This window comes from Pleurodeles waltl, chromosome 5 (assembly GCF_031143425.1).
Source record: "Pleurodeles waltl isolate 20211129_DDA chromosome 5, aPleWal1.hap1.20221129, whole genome shotgun sequence".
In the NCBI taxonomy this organism is placed as follows: domain Eukaryota; kingdom Metazoa; phylum Chordata; class Amphibia; order Caudata; family Salamandridae; genus Pleurodeles; species Pleurodeles waltl.
Genome location: NC_090444.1, coordinates 889,327,457 through 889,342,931, shown reverse-complemented (window position 1 = coordinate 889,342,931; position 15,475 = coordinate 889,327,457). Strand labels below are relative to the sequence as shown.

The window sequence follows — 15,475 nt, the reverse complement described above, 5'->3', positions numbered from 1 at the left end:
TTTAGTAGGGAGAATTCTAATCTGACTTGGGCTGGTGTAGTCACTCTGGGTAGATGGAAAACGTGCTTATATGATTTCTATCCAAGAGTGTTTTCTCCGTCCCCCTCATCATCTCCATACCATAAGCCAGTGTTGGCAGTAGTTTTACTCATTACTGCTGTTAAAGGCTTAAGGGAGTGCCACGAATGGTCTTAGCTAGGGTTCCAAAAGCGTGAATAAGTGAGTGTGCCTTGTTCGTTATCCTTTCTCTATGACATGGATAGTTTCCTCTCTAATCTACTGTGACCACTAGGTTCCTATAGGTAGCTACCTCCTCTGTTGTCTTGCCATTTGGTACCATTTGCGTTGATTAGAGGGCCTGCGATTGAGGGCAATAATTTTAGTATTGTTCTGATTTATCTCCAGCTCATTTATTTTAGTATACTCCCCTAGGCTATCCATCAGTTTACACATCCCTACTTTAGGATTACTTAACAGGAGCAGGTAGTCTGCGTAGAGTATGTTGGATAGCTGATATCCCCCTGGTGGGGGGTGAGTGGGCGGATAGACTATTTAGCCTTGTGGAGAGATCTGCAATATAAAGATTAAAAAGTACCAGAGCTAGAACACAGCCCTGTTTCAGACCGACTGCTGTTTTAACAGCTCTGGATAAATGATTGCCATCCCTGAGTTTTACTTTTACCCATGTGCCAGAGTACAATAATTTTATAGCATTTAAAATATTTGGGGGAAGCCCCCATAGCTGTACTTTTGTCCATAGGTTACTACGGGGTACATAATCAAATGCTGCTTTAAAGTCAACAAAGCACATAAATAGTGGAGACACAGTTGCCTTTGCCCTATTGATGGTCAGACCCAGAGCTAAGAGGTTCGTTATTGTCCCTTGGATTTTGACAAAGCCCATTTGATTTATTGGAAGCTTACCATTTTCCACTGCCCATGATTCGAGGTGCTGCAACAGGCATGTAGAGAAGTATTTAAGATCCACATTTAGGAGGGCGATTAGTGTATAATTGTTTGGGGAAGCAGCCGTTGCTCTTTTGTACAGCAGATGGATTAATGAGCCCTTCCAACTTGCCAGAGCTTTTCCAGTTGCAAAAACATAGTTAAACAATGCTGCCAGAAACACTGCCCATCTTTTCGTTGATTCTTTAAATATTGCTTTTGGGAAACCATTTGGGCCAGATGCACAATCGGATCTGGAATTCCCAATGATCTTTGTTATCGGAGACACAGTGATCTCCAGAGTATTCATGTCCACTTTCTCCCATTGAGTTTGCATTTCTCTTCCAATGTTACTTTCCCTGAAGTGTTTTTTCAAGAAACTGGTCCAACCTTCTTCAGTTATATTCGCACTATATGCGGCGGCTTTTGGGACTTTTTCGATATCATTAATCAGCCTCCAAAAGTGTCTTGAGTCTGATAAACCTGCTGCATAATGTAATTTAGCCCAAAGTATTTCCTGCTGGAGATTTTTAAAGCACCATTGACCCTTTTCTAGGAGTTTCCTTTGATCTCGGAGTGTGCTGATGAGTGCTCCGTCTCCGAGCTCTTCGCAATTCCTGAGCAGCTTACATATAGCTGCTTTCTTTATACGGATTGCACGTGGCTACTGTGCGTCCTTCCAATACCCCTTAATAAAGGCCTCCCAGGCCGAGGTCAGATTTATAGTCCCCATATTTGTGAGTTCCAGTCTCTGCAGGACCCATTCCACTTCGGTTTTAATGGAGCTGGCAGACCATTTTCGTCTTTTAAGGTTTTTCAGTACCAGCTTCCCCACAAGGCATTCCACTTTTTCTAACTTTCTCCCTGTGGACTGTATCTGAATTATCTGTGGATTATGGTTGCTTTCTGCCTGCTCCAAGATTTTGAAATCCCTCACCCACTTATACAGTGTAAAATTAACCAGCGTGTAATCCAGGTACGATACATTTTTCCCATCAGATCTTGTCCATGCAGGTGGTGTGTTGGCTGGAATCCGTCCATTTAGGGAGAGGAAACCTGCGATCTCACATCTCTTTATTAATTTCTCTCCCAATTTGTCCTTCTTTGTGTTCAATGGGATGGTTTGACTTGGCACTTCTACCATTTGACTGTTTTCTTCCTCTGGACTATGGAATAAATTGAGGTTGAAGTCACCAGAGATCTGTGCCGGAGATATTGTACTTTTTATGTAAAGTAGTTGTTTTATCAGCTTGTTAGATTCAATGTTCTTCTTTTTTGGGTTAATGTATATATTAACTAATATTAATGGTACCTGAATGTTTTTCCCCCAGCTGTCCAATCTTCCCAGCTAGTTGTAAATATTCCCAATAACGCTATTAAGGGGCAGAGGTAGAAGTACAAAAAGTACTTGGATTGTGTATCTACACCTCACTCCTGACTTTACCCTCTCTCCACCTCACCACTGTCTCTCTAGCTTGCAACTGTCCATGATTCTCACACTACTGCACCTCTCTGCCTCCAACTCACCTCTCTACCTTACCTCTGTCTCTCACCTCCTAAGGTGTTCAATCTTTCACCCTCTCCTTACATTTCCTTCTCTCTGTTGCTACCTATTTAGCTCACTCTAAATTCTTATCTATATATGTGCCTGTCTTTATCTTAACACCATGAAACCCTTGGGAGAATATATGTGCTTTATAAGTTCTTCACTCACTCTTTTTGTTTACCTCACCTTTCTCTCCTTACATTATATCTCTTCATCCCCCATTACATCTCTGTTGCTGTCTCTACCTTCCTTCTCTGCCTACATTACTTCCTCGCTATACCATTTTCTTTACCCCTCTGCCCTTTCCAGGCCTCCAATCCCCTCCAGTTCACTTATTTCACCAAGCTGGAGGTCACAGTCTAGCCTGACAAGTTGACATATCGAAGGACGAGAGGCAGGACAAGGACAAAAGCACTAAGAAAAAAAACATAAAATTCAGACAATTCTAGAATTGGGAAAATCCTTGCAGAAATGCTTTGGTGTTCCCGGTTGCTACGTGAACGCCAGTTCCAAAGAGTGGTTTGTGATTAAGGGTGTCTAGAAAATAAAGCTACACTTTCAACATTGGCTGTATGCAGATTGTTTATTTTAATATTAAGCATTAGTTAACTAAACATTCAACAGGTGAACTCTTGTTGTTCCTACACTGGGTAAGATTTAAATTATTGATATTGCCAAAAAATAAATAGAACCAAGTACAAAATGACTTTACCAATATCAATACCAAAAGAAAGCAATGATAGTTACGGTGGTACAGCCACAGCAACACCCATTGCATGCCCCTCTGATGCAGAAAACTGTGTCGGAGGGGCCCATTTTCCAAGCAGGCATAAAGCCACAAAAAGTGGCATTACACCGCCTTATACATATGGAGCAGTGCTTAGCACCACCGAAACCTCACAAAAAGTGACATTCCGGTGGCACTAGGGGGTCTTAAATATGCCCCTAAGTCTATTTAATTAAACAAGAGGTTTTTTTGTACTGCAGAAATGCTGAACACACATATTTGAAGGTGCACTCATATGTGAGAATGAAGGAAAAGGCGTTTATGTAAAATTAAATTTTGCCTATCATCACACAATTTGAGACCCATTTACGGGCCAAGTACATTACCGTTAGATTATTCAAGTTACTCGACCTGTAGGGCTAGTAACAATTTTATGATTTTTCGAGGCCTCTTCACTGTAATTGACTGCAAGGTCTCATCAAAAAGAGTAAGCACTATATAAATGCAATTACAAAACAATACCATGCAACTGTCAGTTTCACTCCTCACTGGCTGTGTGGTGCTTTCTGGATACCTCTCGAGTATTGTGGTTGGAACATGCTGCCAATGTGTGTAAGGCAATCAGGTAATCTGTTTCTGCTGCAATCTACGAAGAAGGCGTACTACTGTATAGACGATGGTCTACAATATCTGTACTGCCAGAAGGTAGTGTTCCATCGAGGTGGGCAACAATATGGGCCAGGTTATAAGGGCTTGTTTCACAAATAATTAACTATAAGTTTCTAATTGTTGGGCCAGGACCTTTCACATTGTATAGTGGCTGATTGTGTGCAAGGCTTATGTCTTGCCAAGCTCCTTTCAGAAAAAGGAGTAAAAGAGCGATCAGCATTTCTAAACGGAACTGAGATAAGGTGTCAAAGATAGATAACGGTGCAATTCAAAACCATCTCTCATTTCGCATTCCTTCAGCACCTAAGCATTATAACATTAAAGGCAGAAGATTTACTTGTTGAAAAACTGTCTTTTTAAATACACCAAACAAGTTTAACCTTATTTTAAAGTGTCATTTTGATTCATTCACAAAGTAAAATATGCATGCAATGTACATTAGTAAAATAACTTTAAAGTTATTTTCACTTTTCAACTTAGGATAATATATACAGTTTATTTTTCCGTAGTGCTCAAACAGTCAGGAAACCTCCTCAGGGTACAAATATAAACAATCCAAGATCATAAATCTTATAGACCCCTGCATGTGGTTTATATACGAAACTAGACACTGTAAATTGTATATTTACAGGATGCACACTGCTGTTTTTACCTCCCCTTCAACTGTAATGGAGGGCGCAATAGGGTTGTGACAGGCTGCATGATGAGGTGGCATTCAAGTACACTGCCTATGCTAAATTTCCCTCCCATATTTTCATTAGGTCTTGGGACTTGCGTGTGGACTTCAAAGGTTAGCAAGCTTGGGGGCCCAGCATTGGCTGGCCGGCACCATGAATAATTAATACATCATTTGCTTATTTATTGGTCATGGGTTAGGGTAAGTTATTTCAAGCCACAAGTTTTTTTCCCATGGAACATCATTCTTGTGAGTAAAGGCTTTCTGCAGAGCACATTTGTCATCCTGCCTCCCCATGGAACTGCTCATATGAAATGGTACTCACCAATATATTTTGTGAATTTGACTACTATGCAGGCAACCTTTCCTGTTGCTGGACCTGTGCCATCTCTTAAGTGTGGCGATGGGCAGAAAGTAAGTGATAATATGCCTTCTAATTTAAGGTATTTTTTGCAGTTTATATGCAGTGCTACATGTAACACAATAAAAGCACAACTACAATTACCTGAGCGCAAACAAAAAAATGTATAGATTATTTACTTTCAGCAATGTGCAACTTGGGAAATCTGGATGTGTTGTGAACTGTAGCATTTCACAGATGAGATTGGAGAGTAGTTAGTATGTGTTCCCTCTCCTGATGCCTCATGTGGAGAAGTAAACAAATACAAATGATGGACTGAATGCGGAACAAATCAAACATTCAACCCCAGTCACAGATCTGGGTTTAATCCATCAATTCTTTTGCTCACCATGCCACCCCAATTTGGATCTAGCCATATCCAAATCAATCTAGACCCTGTTCCCTATGGAAGCAGTCCAGCCCGAACTGCCAGGCCTGGTCCTCCTTGGACAAACAAACAAGCATCCTGGGACTGGTTTCAGGGTATCACCCTTCACCAGCCAGGCTAGCTTGAATCCAATGGCACAGTGAGCCCCGGACCCACGTCTGGGCAAACCCGGCGCACTTAGGGCGACAAAAGCAAATTAACACAAATGATGGACAGAATGCATAACCAATCAAACATTCACACCCAGTCACAGATCTGGGTTTAACCCAGAGGTTCCCAAACTTTTTGGGCCAGCAGCTCCCTTGACCTATTGCCCGTTGGCTGTGGCTCCCCATTATGTTACTTTTTTGGGTGGTGGTGGGTGGGGGGGTGGGATAATGTAAGCCTGGCCTCGGGGGAGTACCTCCATTTCCCCCCTGAAGATAACTGGGATAAAACTGATGAAGGTATCATAATGATAGATGTACCATAATAAAAAATGTAACAATTGTTTAAGAAAAACAACCCTTTAATTGGTAGTCAGAAAAAATACTCTTCATCACATGGGTGTACATATGGAATTTATTTCAACTATTTTTTTTTTAATTGCCTCAAGCCTCGGGGCTTACTCCTGAGAACCAAGATAAGGGGGAGATGGGCGGGGGAACAAAATAAATAATTCTCATTGGTACCTTTCGTGCAATTGCATACGGAGTAGGCCATTTTAGTTCTTAAGGAGCCACTTTTGTTATACAAGAATGAAAGAAATATGGTTGCGGTCACACAGATTACATAAGCAGCAGCAGCTCTTAAATAAAATTGCGAATATACACAAGGAATACATAAAGCTGCTGTCAGAGCTTAGAGGTCAGGGAGAAACACAACTGATTAATAAGTTTTGACTGCAATAAAAAAGCATACACTTCAACCGTCTTCCAAGTCTCAAGAATGGCGGTGGAGATTGCTGGAAAATTACAGGAGAACGTACAGAGGCATCTGTACAATGCAAAAGTCTCAATCTTTGTACAAGTTGGTGACAGTCAAAAAAAATCATACAAACAACAAATAAAAATAGAACCAAGTAAGCCGGCAACCACAAAACGGTGCTACAGGCTACTGATAGCAACGCTAGTTTTACGCGGTTACCTGTGAACATGTGGTGACAGCAAGCTTGAAGACAGTCTTTTCTACCTGGTCCTTAGCAGGCAGAGCTGATCAGGAATTGCGTCTGAATCCAAGAAGGGCTGCTTACAAGCTAAAGCCCAACAGGATCCGCAACCTGTTTTTGCTTCACCAAAGTACAGCTTGAGACAGGTAGCATGGTAACACTTTCCATGAATCTCCACTGGAGCGCCTCTTTGTGTCTATTTAATTCTATGTACAAGCCAGGTAGTTGGGCCTGGTGTTATCATGGGATCTCCATACAGAAGCAAAAGCGGGACTAGTAGGAAGACCCCACGACATCTGACCTGGGCTGCTCGTTACAGTGCAAACTTTCTTAAAAAATAAATACTTCTGAAGACTATGGGTCCTACATAAGGTCTCCACTATTCAATGTGTCTCAAGAAAAAGGCATTTGGGGTATGTATTCACATACAAACCCTTTAGGAGGCATCTACATAGAGTTGCAGTGAGGAAAAAAAAAAAAACAACAGACATATTCTTGCATGATATTTTTGCTCCAAAACAAGTTTTGAAAGAAAACATTACGTAATTGTTATAGGCATGAGAAAAATGGGAAACCATGCATAGTACAGATAGCTGATTTATGCGGATCAAAGTGAGATTAACTTTGCATTGAAAACCCTATGCACACCAATAGTGAAGTAATCTAATCCTTTTTCCAGATCAGTGCAACTGTATAGGCAAGCCAGGCTGTTCCAGAAAGTCTTCACAATGTTGATGGTGCACAGAATGCAGATGTGCACAAAGTATTTACTCTCCATACACAAGTATCCGAGATTAGGAGAGTAAGCAGCTGTAAGCAGGCGGTAGCATTACATGCACTGCTTGAAGCTATAGTGCTGTGGCATAAATTAACCAAGCGGAAGGAACATTTTTGGGGAAAATCAGAAAAAAAAGAACCAAACTGGGCATAGGAATGGTGGTTAACATGACAGAGAATTTTCTGAGATGAGAAAAGCAGATTGTTTTTCCACACCAATGTGCAGAAAAAAGGAAAACTGCAATGGGCGTGTAGGAATGGATTTGCTCAATTAAAAACATAAAGATGCTTACATGCTACCAGTGGGCAGCGCTCTATACTTAATCAATGTAAGCAGTTGCCCCCCAACTAGCAGGTAGACCACGTGTTGAACACTGGAATAACCAAGGTTATTAGGTAACCATCTTAGATATATCACACAGGAATTGATGGAGTCCTCTTACTTGAAATGTATTCAATTCCTTTCCAGTAGGTGGCGTCAGAGCCTGTGAAATACTGTCTATGTGACTAGCTTAACCCCTTCGCTGCCAGGCCTTTTCCCCCTCCTGTGCCGAGCCTTTTTTTGGCTATTTGGGGCAGTTCGCGCTTAGGCCCTATTAACTTTTTGTCCACATACGCTAGCCAAGCCAAATTTGCGTCCTTTTTTTCCAACATCCTAGGGATTCTAGAGGTAACCAGACTTTGTGGGTTCCCCAGAAGGAGGCCAAGAAATTAGCCAAAATACAGTGAAAATTTCGTTTTTTTCAAAAACATTGGAAAAAGGGGCTGCAGAAGAAGGCTTGCCAGCTTTCAGGAACAGGCAGATTTGAATCAGAAAACCCAATTTTTCAACACAATTTTGGCATTTTACTGGGACATACCCCATTTTTACGGTTTTTGTGCTTTCAGCCTCCTTCCAGTCAGTGACAGAAATGGGCATGAAACCAACGCTGGATCCCAGAAACCGCAACATTTCTGAAAAGTAGACAAAATTCTGAATTCAGCAAGGGGTAATTTGTGTAGATCCTACAAGGGTTTACTACAGAAAATAACAACTGAAAAAGAAAAATATTGAAATTGAGGTGAAAAAAACATTAATTTTTCTCTACGTTTTACTCTGTAACTTTTTCCGGCTATGTCAGATTTTCGAAAGCAATATACTGTTACGTCTGCTGGACTCTTCTAGTTGCGGGGATATATAGGGCTTGTAGGTTCATCAAGAAATCGAGGTACCCAGAGCCAATAAAGGACCTGCACCCTGCAGTGGGTTTTCATTCTATACAGCAATTCATTTGCTGAAATATAAAGAGTAAAAAATAGCTATCAAGAAAACCTTTGTATTTCCAAAATGGGAACAAAATAAGGTGTTGAGAAGCAGTGGTTATTTGCACATCTCTGAATTCCAGGGTGCCCATACTAGCATGTGAATTACAGGGCATTTCTCAAATAGACGTCTTTTTTACACACTGTCTTACATTTGGAAGGGAAAAATGTAGAGAAAGACAAGGGGCAATAACACTTGTTTTGCTATTCTATGTTCCCCCAAGTCTCCCGATAAAAATGATACCTCACTTGTGTGGGTAGACCTAGCGCCCGCGACAGGGAATGGCCCAAAACACAACGTGGACACATCACATTTTTTCATAGAAAACAGTGCCTACCTGTGGATTTTGGCCTCTAGCTCAGCCGGCCCCAGGGGGGGGGCAGAAATGGCCTAAAATAAATTTGTCCCCCCATTCCCCAACCCCCCTGCCCCCCCGGGAGCGACCCTTGCCTATGGGCCCGCGACAGGATATGCCCGAAAACACAACGTGGACACATCACAGAAAACAGAGGTTTTTTTTGCAAAGTGCCTACCTGTAGATTTTGGCCTCTAGCTCAGCCGGCACCTAGGGAAACCTACCAAACCTGTGCATGTTTGAAAACTAGAGACCAAGGGGAATCCAAGATGGGGTGACTTGTGGGGCTCTGACCAGGTTCTGTTACCCAGAATCCTTTGCAAACCTCAAAATTTGGCAAAAAAAAACCACATTTTCCTCACATTTCGGTGACAGAAAGTTCTGGAATCTGAGAGGAGCCACAAATTTCCTTCCACCCAGCGTTCCCCCCAGTCTCCCGATAAAAATGATACCTCACTTGTGTGGGTAGTCTTAGCGTCCGCGACAGGAAATGTCCCAAAACACAAAGTGGGCACATCCCATTTTTTGACAGAAAACAGAGCTGTTTTTTGCAAAGTGCCTACCTGTAGATTTTGGCCTCTAGCTCAGCCGGCACCTAGGGAAACCTACCAAACCTGTGCATTTTTTAAAACTAGAGACCTAGGGGAATCCAAGATGGGGTGACTTGTGGGGCTCTGACCAGGTTCTGTTACCCAGAATCCTTTGCAAACCTCAAAATTTGGCTAAAAAAACACATTTTCCTCACTTTCGGTGACAGAAAGTGCTGGAATCTGAGAGGAGCCACAAATTTCCTTCCACCCAGCGTTCCCCCAAGTCTCCTGATAAAAATGATACCTCACTTGTGTGGGTAGGCCTAGCGCCCGTGACAGGAAATGCCCCAAACCGCAACGTGCACACATCACATTTTTTGAAAGAAAACAGAGGTGTTTTTTGCAAAGTGCCTACCTGTAGATTTTGGCCTCTAGCTCAGCCGGCACCTAGGGAATCCTACGAAACCTGTGCATTTTTGAAAACTAGAGACCTAGGGGAATCCAAGATGGGGTGACTTGTGGGGCTCTGACCAGGTTCTGTTACCCAGAATCCTTTGCAAACCTCAAAATGTGGCTAAAAAAAACAAAAACAAATTTTCCTCACATTTCGGTGACAGAAAGTTCTGGAATCAGAGAGGAACCACAAATTTCCTTCCACCCAGCGTTCCCCCAAGTCTCCCGATAAAAATGATACCTCACTTGGGTGGGTAGGCCTAGCGCCCGCGACAGGGAATGGCCCAAAACACAACGTGGACACATCACATTTTTTCATAGAAAACAGTGTCTACCTGTGGATTTTGGCCTCTAGCCCAGCCGGCCCAAGGGGGGGGGGGGGGGCAGAAATGGCCTAAAATACATTTTTCCCCCACCCCCAAACCCCCCCGCCCCCCCGGGAGCGACCCTTGCCTATGGGGTCGCTCCCCCTGCGTGACATTGGCGCCAAAAAAAAAATCCTCGGTGCCTAGTGGTTTCTGCCCCCTTGGGGGCAGATTGACCTACAATCAGCCAATCTGCCCCCAAGGGGGGCAGAAATGGTCTAAATACAATTTGCCCCCCAGGGGAGCGACCCTTGCCTAATGGGTCGCTCCCAATCTCTAAAAAAACAAACAAACAAAAAAAAACAACACAAAAAAACAATTTGCCCTGGCGCCTAGAGGTTTCTGCCCCCCCGGGGGCAGATCGGCCTAATACCAATAGGCCGATCTGCCCCCGGGGGGGGGGGGGGGGGGGAGAAATGGCCTAAAATAAATATGCCCCTCCACCCCCCCCTCCCGGGGAGCGACCCTTGCCTACAAGGTCGCTCCCCTTACGTGACGGCGCAAAAAAAAGATCCCTGGTGCCTAGTGGTTTCTGCCCCCTTGGGGGCAGATTGACCTACAACCGGCCAATCTGCCCCCAAGGGGGGCAGAAATGGTCTAAATACAATTTGCCCCCCAGGGGAGCGACCCTTGCCTAATGTGTCGCTCCCCATCGCTAAAAAAACAAACAAACAAAAAAATAAAACACAAAAAAACTATTTGCCCTGGCGCCTAGAGGTTTCTGCCCCCCCCTGGGGGCAGATCGGCCTAATACCAATAGGCCGATCTGCCCCCAGGGGTGGCAGAGATGGCCTCAAATAAATTTGTCCCCCCCCAACCCCCCCGGGGAGCGACCCTTGCCTACAAGGTCGCTCCCCTTGCGTGACGGCGCAAAAAAAAGATCCCTGGTGCCAAGTGGTTTCTGCTCCCCTTGGGGGCAGATTGACCTAAAATCGGCTGATCTGCCCCCAAAGCGGGCAGAAATGGCCTAAATACAATTTGCCCCTCCAGGGGAGCGACCCTTGTCCAAGGGGTCGCTCCCCATCTGTAAAACAAAAACAAAAATCCCTGGTGCCTAGTGGTTTCTGCCCCCCTTGGGGGCAGATCAGCCTAATCAAAATAGGCTGATCTACCTCCCAGGGGGGCAGAAATGGCCTAAAATAATTCCCCCCCCCCCCCCCCCCCCCCCCCCAGGGAGGGCCCCTTGCCTAAGCGGTCGGTCCCCTTGCATGAAATTCACGCAAAAAAAAAAAACTCCCTGGTACCTAATGGTTTCTGCCCCCCTTGGGGGCAGATTGGCCTCATCAAAATAGGCCAATCTGCCCCCAAGGTGGGCAGAAATGGCCTAAATATAATTTGCCCCCAAGGGGAGCGACCCTTGCCTAAGGGGTCGCTCCCCACCTAAAAAAAAAAGAAAACATAACAAAAAGAAAGAAAATGATCCCTGGTGCCTAGAGCTTTCTGCCCCCCCTGGGGGCAGATCGGCCTAATAATAATAGGCCGATCTGCCCCCAGGGGGGGCAGAAAAGGCCTTCCCAAAAAAATGCCCCCCCCCGGAGAGACCCTTGCCCAAGGGGTCGCTCCCCTTGCGTGAAATTCACGCCAAAAAAAAAAACTCCCTGGTGTCTAATGGTTTCTGCCCCCCTTGGGGGCAGATTGGCCTCATCAAAATAGGCCAATCTGCCCCCAAGGGGGGCAGAAATGGCCTAAATATAATTTGCCCCCTAGGGGAGCGACCCTTGCCTAAGGGGTCGCTCCCCACCTAAAAAAAAAAGAAAACATAACAAAAAGAGAAATATATATATATGGTCCCTGGTGCCTTGAGGTTTCTGCCCCCCCTGGGAGCAGATCGGCCTAATAATAGGCCGATCTGCCCCCAGGGGGGGCAGAAAAGGCCTTTCCAAACAAATGCCCCCCCTGGGAGCGACCCTTGCCCAAGGGGTCGCTCCCTTTTGTCAGTTTCAGAAAAAAAAAAAAAATCCCTGGTGTCTAGTGGGGTTTCAAAAGCCGGATTGCAAGCAATCCGGCTGTTGAAACCCTGGGAGAGACTTCAAAGGGAAGGAAATACATTTCCTTCCCTTTGAAGCCCCTCCGGGCCTCCCCCATGGGATTCAATCGCGCTGAAAGCTCTGGGAGACCCTGTGACTAATCAGCGCACGCTCGCGCGCTGACGTCGCAGGGGGGGTGGGGGGGTCGGGGGTGGAACCCCACAGAGGGAGCGCTAGCGCTCCCTCTGGGCTCTGTGACAAGGACGTAATGGTTACGTCCTGGGCACAGCAGCACTGTGCCTCAGGACGTAACCATTACGTCCTGGGCACAGAACAGGTTAATCCTCGGCGAAAACCCCAAATTAGGGCTTTGGTAACTCTTTGTATGTTTTAATTATGTGACTGTTGTGTAATTTATTAAGTTCCAGTAAGAGCGGAATGAACAAAAAGACCAATTATTATGTCAATTTACAGTTTTGAAACTTGATATCCTATTAAGTCATAAGATTTGTTATCACCATCAGCACATAATTGTTTCATAAATTGCATCTGTTCACAGCACCCCTGGCTAGCTTTGATTAACCCATCAATTTGTAACCCTAAGTGGGAAGGGTATGCCCAGACGTGGGTCCCGTGCTTGCTATGCCACGAGATTCAAGCTAGCTTGGCTGATGAAGGGTGACTCCCTGAAACCGGTCCCAGGATGCTTGTTTCTGCTCCAGGTAGGACCTGGCCTGGCAGTTAATTCTGGACTGTTCCCATGGGAAACAGGGCCAAGACTGATTTGCATATGGCTAGGTCCAAACTGGAACAGCATGGCAAGCACAAAAAAACTTACCAATTAAATTCAGATCTGTGACTGGGGTGAATGTTTGATTTGTTCTGTATTCCGGGCATCATCTATTGATTATGCATTTTTCGCCCAAAGTGGGAAGGGTATGTAATGACATGGGTCCTGTGCTTGCTATGCCACCAGATTCAAGCTAGCCTGGCTGTTAGTCTCAGGATGCTTGTTTCTGGTCCATGGAGGACTTGGCCTGACAGTTCAGGCTGGACTGTTCCCAGGTGGAACAGGGTCAAGATTGATTTTCATATAGTTAGGTCCAAACTGTAATGGCATGGAAAGCAAAACAAGCATTTGCAATGCAATGGGTCTCATGTTTGCTCGAGTTAAAGCTAATAGCATTGTAAAGTCCTAACTGGACTTTTCTTGCTACATAAACTGAAAAGTAAAAGAGTTTCACATAAGCGAGCCGATGGCCACAATGAGCGCAAAGCAAACACACCACAAAACAGAAGTTTGCTCGCAATGAAAGTTTTTGGCAAAAGTGCAATTATCCATGTAACCGGCAAAAGTGCAAATATCAATGTAACAGGGTAGATGTCATGCAAAGCGCTCTACTACTGCCCAGCGAGATCGTGCTGCCGACGAAAAATAGAGAGAAAGAGTAGTGCAGAAACCATACGGAAAACATGGAGGCTCGTATGTTTTCAGTAGTTGGCCAGTGCGCTCTAGGTGGGCTAAACACCGGAAAAGGCATGACGTGTGCATGCCTTTCACTAATGAAATCAAGCTAATTTTAAGAGGCAAGCGCACAAACCAAACAAACTGATGGGTTTGACATGGAGGTGGTTAAAAGCCAACAGATGGATTACACCAGGGACAGAGTGCTTTGTGCTCAACCATAAAAACTGGAGGATTAAACCCAGATTTGTGACTTGGGGTGAATGTATGATTTGTTCTGCATTTTGTTCACCAGCTGTTATTTTTGAATTATGTGGAGAAGTAAACACAGCATCTTCTTCTCCAGAAAGAACTCTACCTGGGTGCTGTGCTGGTTAGGCTTCTTATGAGTAGGGTGTGCTGGAGCCTGCTGCAACAAAATCAGCTCACCATTAATTTGGATATCACCCTTCTTTAAATTGCATTCAGCTACCTATAATTTCATACCTGCACTTTTTTGCTCTGCTGCAATATATTTAATTAGCGAGTACCAGTACTTATCAGAAACACATGGGCACTCTGAAAAGAAAGGACCTGAACTTCTATATTTCCATTTAAAGTACTGGCATAAAGCATGTGCTTCTATTGACTTCAAACGAATAACCCTCTCAAAAAACGTCGTTCACACAACCTCCTACAGTCAACAGGTTGTGTGACGTATGTGTTCAGTGAGTCACATTTTAACAGACGGTCCTCGCAGGCCAGTGGCTTCACCGTAGGACTCTTAATTTGCGCCACTTACCTCACGCGCTGCTTGATTTTTGACCGGACCGGCAGCTGACACCGGCTCCAACACAATAGTGGTATTCTTTTCTGATAGGGAAGCATATGATCAGGAAGTTGCAAGCTGTCATTGCGGGTCACGCCTCGTTTCTATCAAGTGTTGCTTGGCAGCAGGGTGAAGCTCGGCAGTAGATTGGTAGAGAGGGGCAGGCTTTCAACTCAGAGCGAGGCTTGCATTTGAAGTGAAACGGAAAGCCAGAATAAAAGGAACACACGATCCACTCAGGAGAAGGCACCAACAAACCTCCGCCTACACAACGACGGTGATGAGCTGTACATGAAAATAACTACATTTTGATACAAAACGTATTAGTACTACAGCGAAGTTATCGTCATTCATACTAGCTGTAGAAGCCTTCAGTTTCCGATGCAGTAGAAAGGGTTAATTTAAAAGTGTAACCTTTTATTGCCTGAGCTGTTATTACAAAAGTGTGGATCCTTAAAAAAATCTATATAATTATCTGCTTTTAGTGTCATTAATCCTGTACATATTTAATCTATGAACCCTGCAGTTTTTAGGCTGCACAAGTATAACAAAGCACCTTTCTTATAAGACAGTATTGGAACAAGCAAAAAGGTCTGACATATCCTTGCTGCGCGTTTGAGTTCCAATACAACTAAGTTGAGCAGCACTAAATGGCACATTAGGACTATTATTCCACCAACATCTTAAATGCATACTTGCACACACTTGGAACCAACTTCCCCATCGACAACCATTGAGGTGGAAGATTTTCTTGGTAGGAGAAAGATGAAGTAAAGCCATTTTAAGGTCTTGCCTAGTGCATGGGCTGTTGCTTTGGAGACATTTTGTTAACCAAAAAAGACCATTGTTTACCATTCGTTGATTTCATTCTCACTGTTATTTGCTGGCACCTAATTGGTCATCGCATGCTTGTTTCACTCTCTGTTTCTTCCTTCAGTGGTGCATGGATGAAGC

The 15,475-nt window shown here is 44.2% G+C and overlaps 1 protein-coding gene across 1 annotated transcript in view; it reads right to left on the bottom strand.

The window, feature by feature from the left end:
• The window catches only part of PSEN2 (presenilin 2), a 354,458-nt gene extending 339,831 nt beyond the window's left edge, over positions 1-14,627 (bottom strand). The window contains exon 1 of the mRNA XM_069234995.1: positions 14,495-14,627. The gene's annotated coding sequence lies outside the window, so the exon portion shown is untranslated. The remainder of the gene's footprint in view (positions 1-14,494) is intronic.
• Between the last annotated feature and the right edge of the window lie 848 nt (positions 14,628-15,475).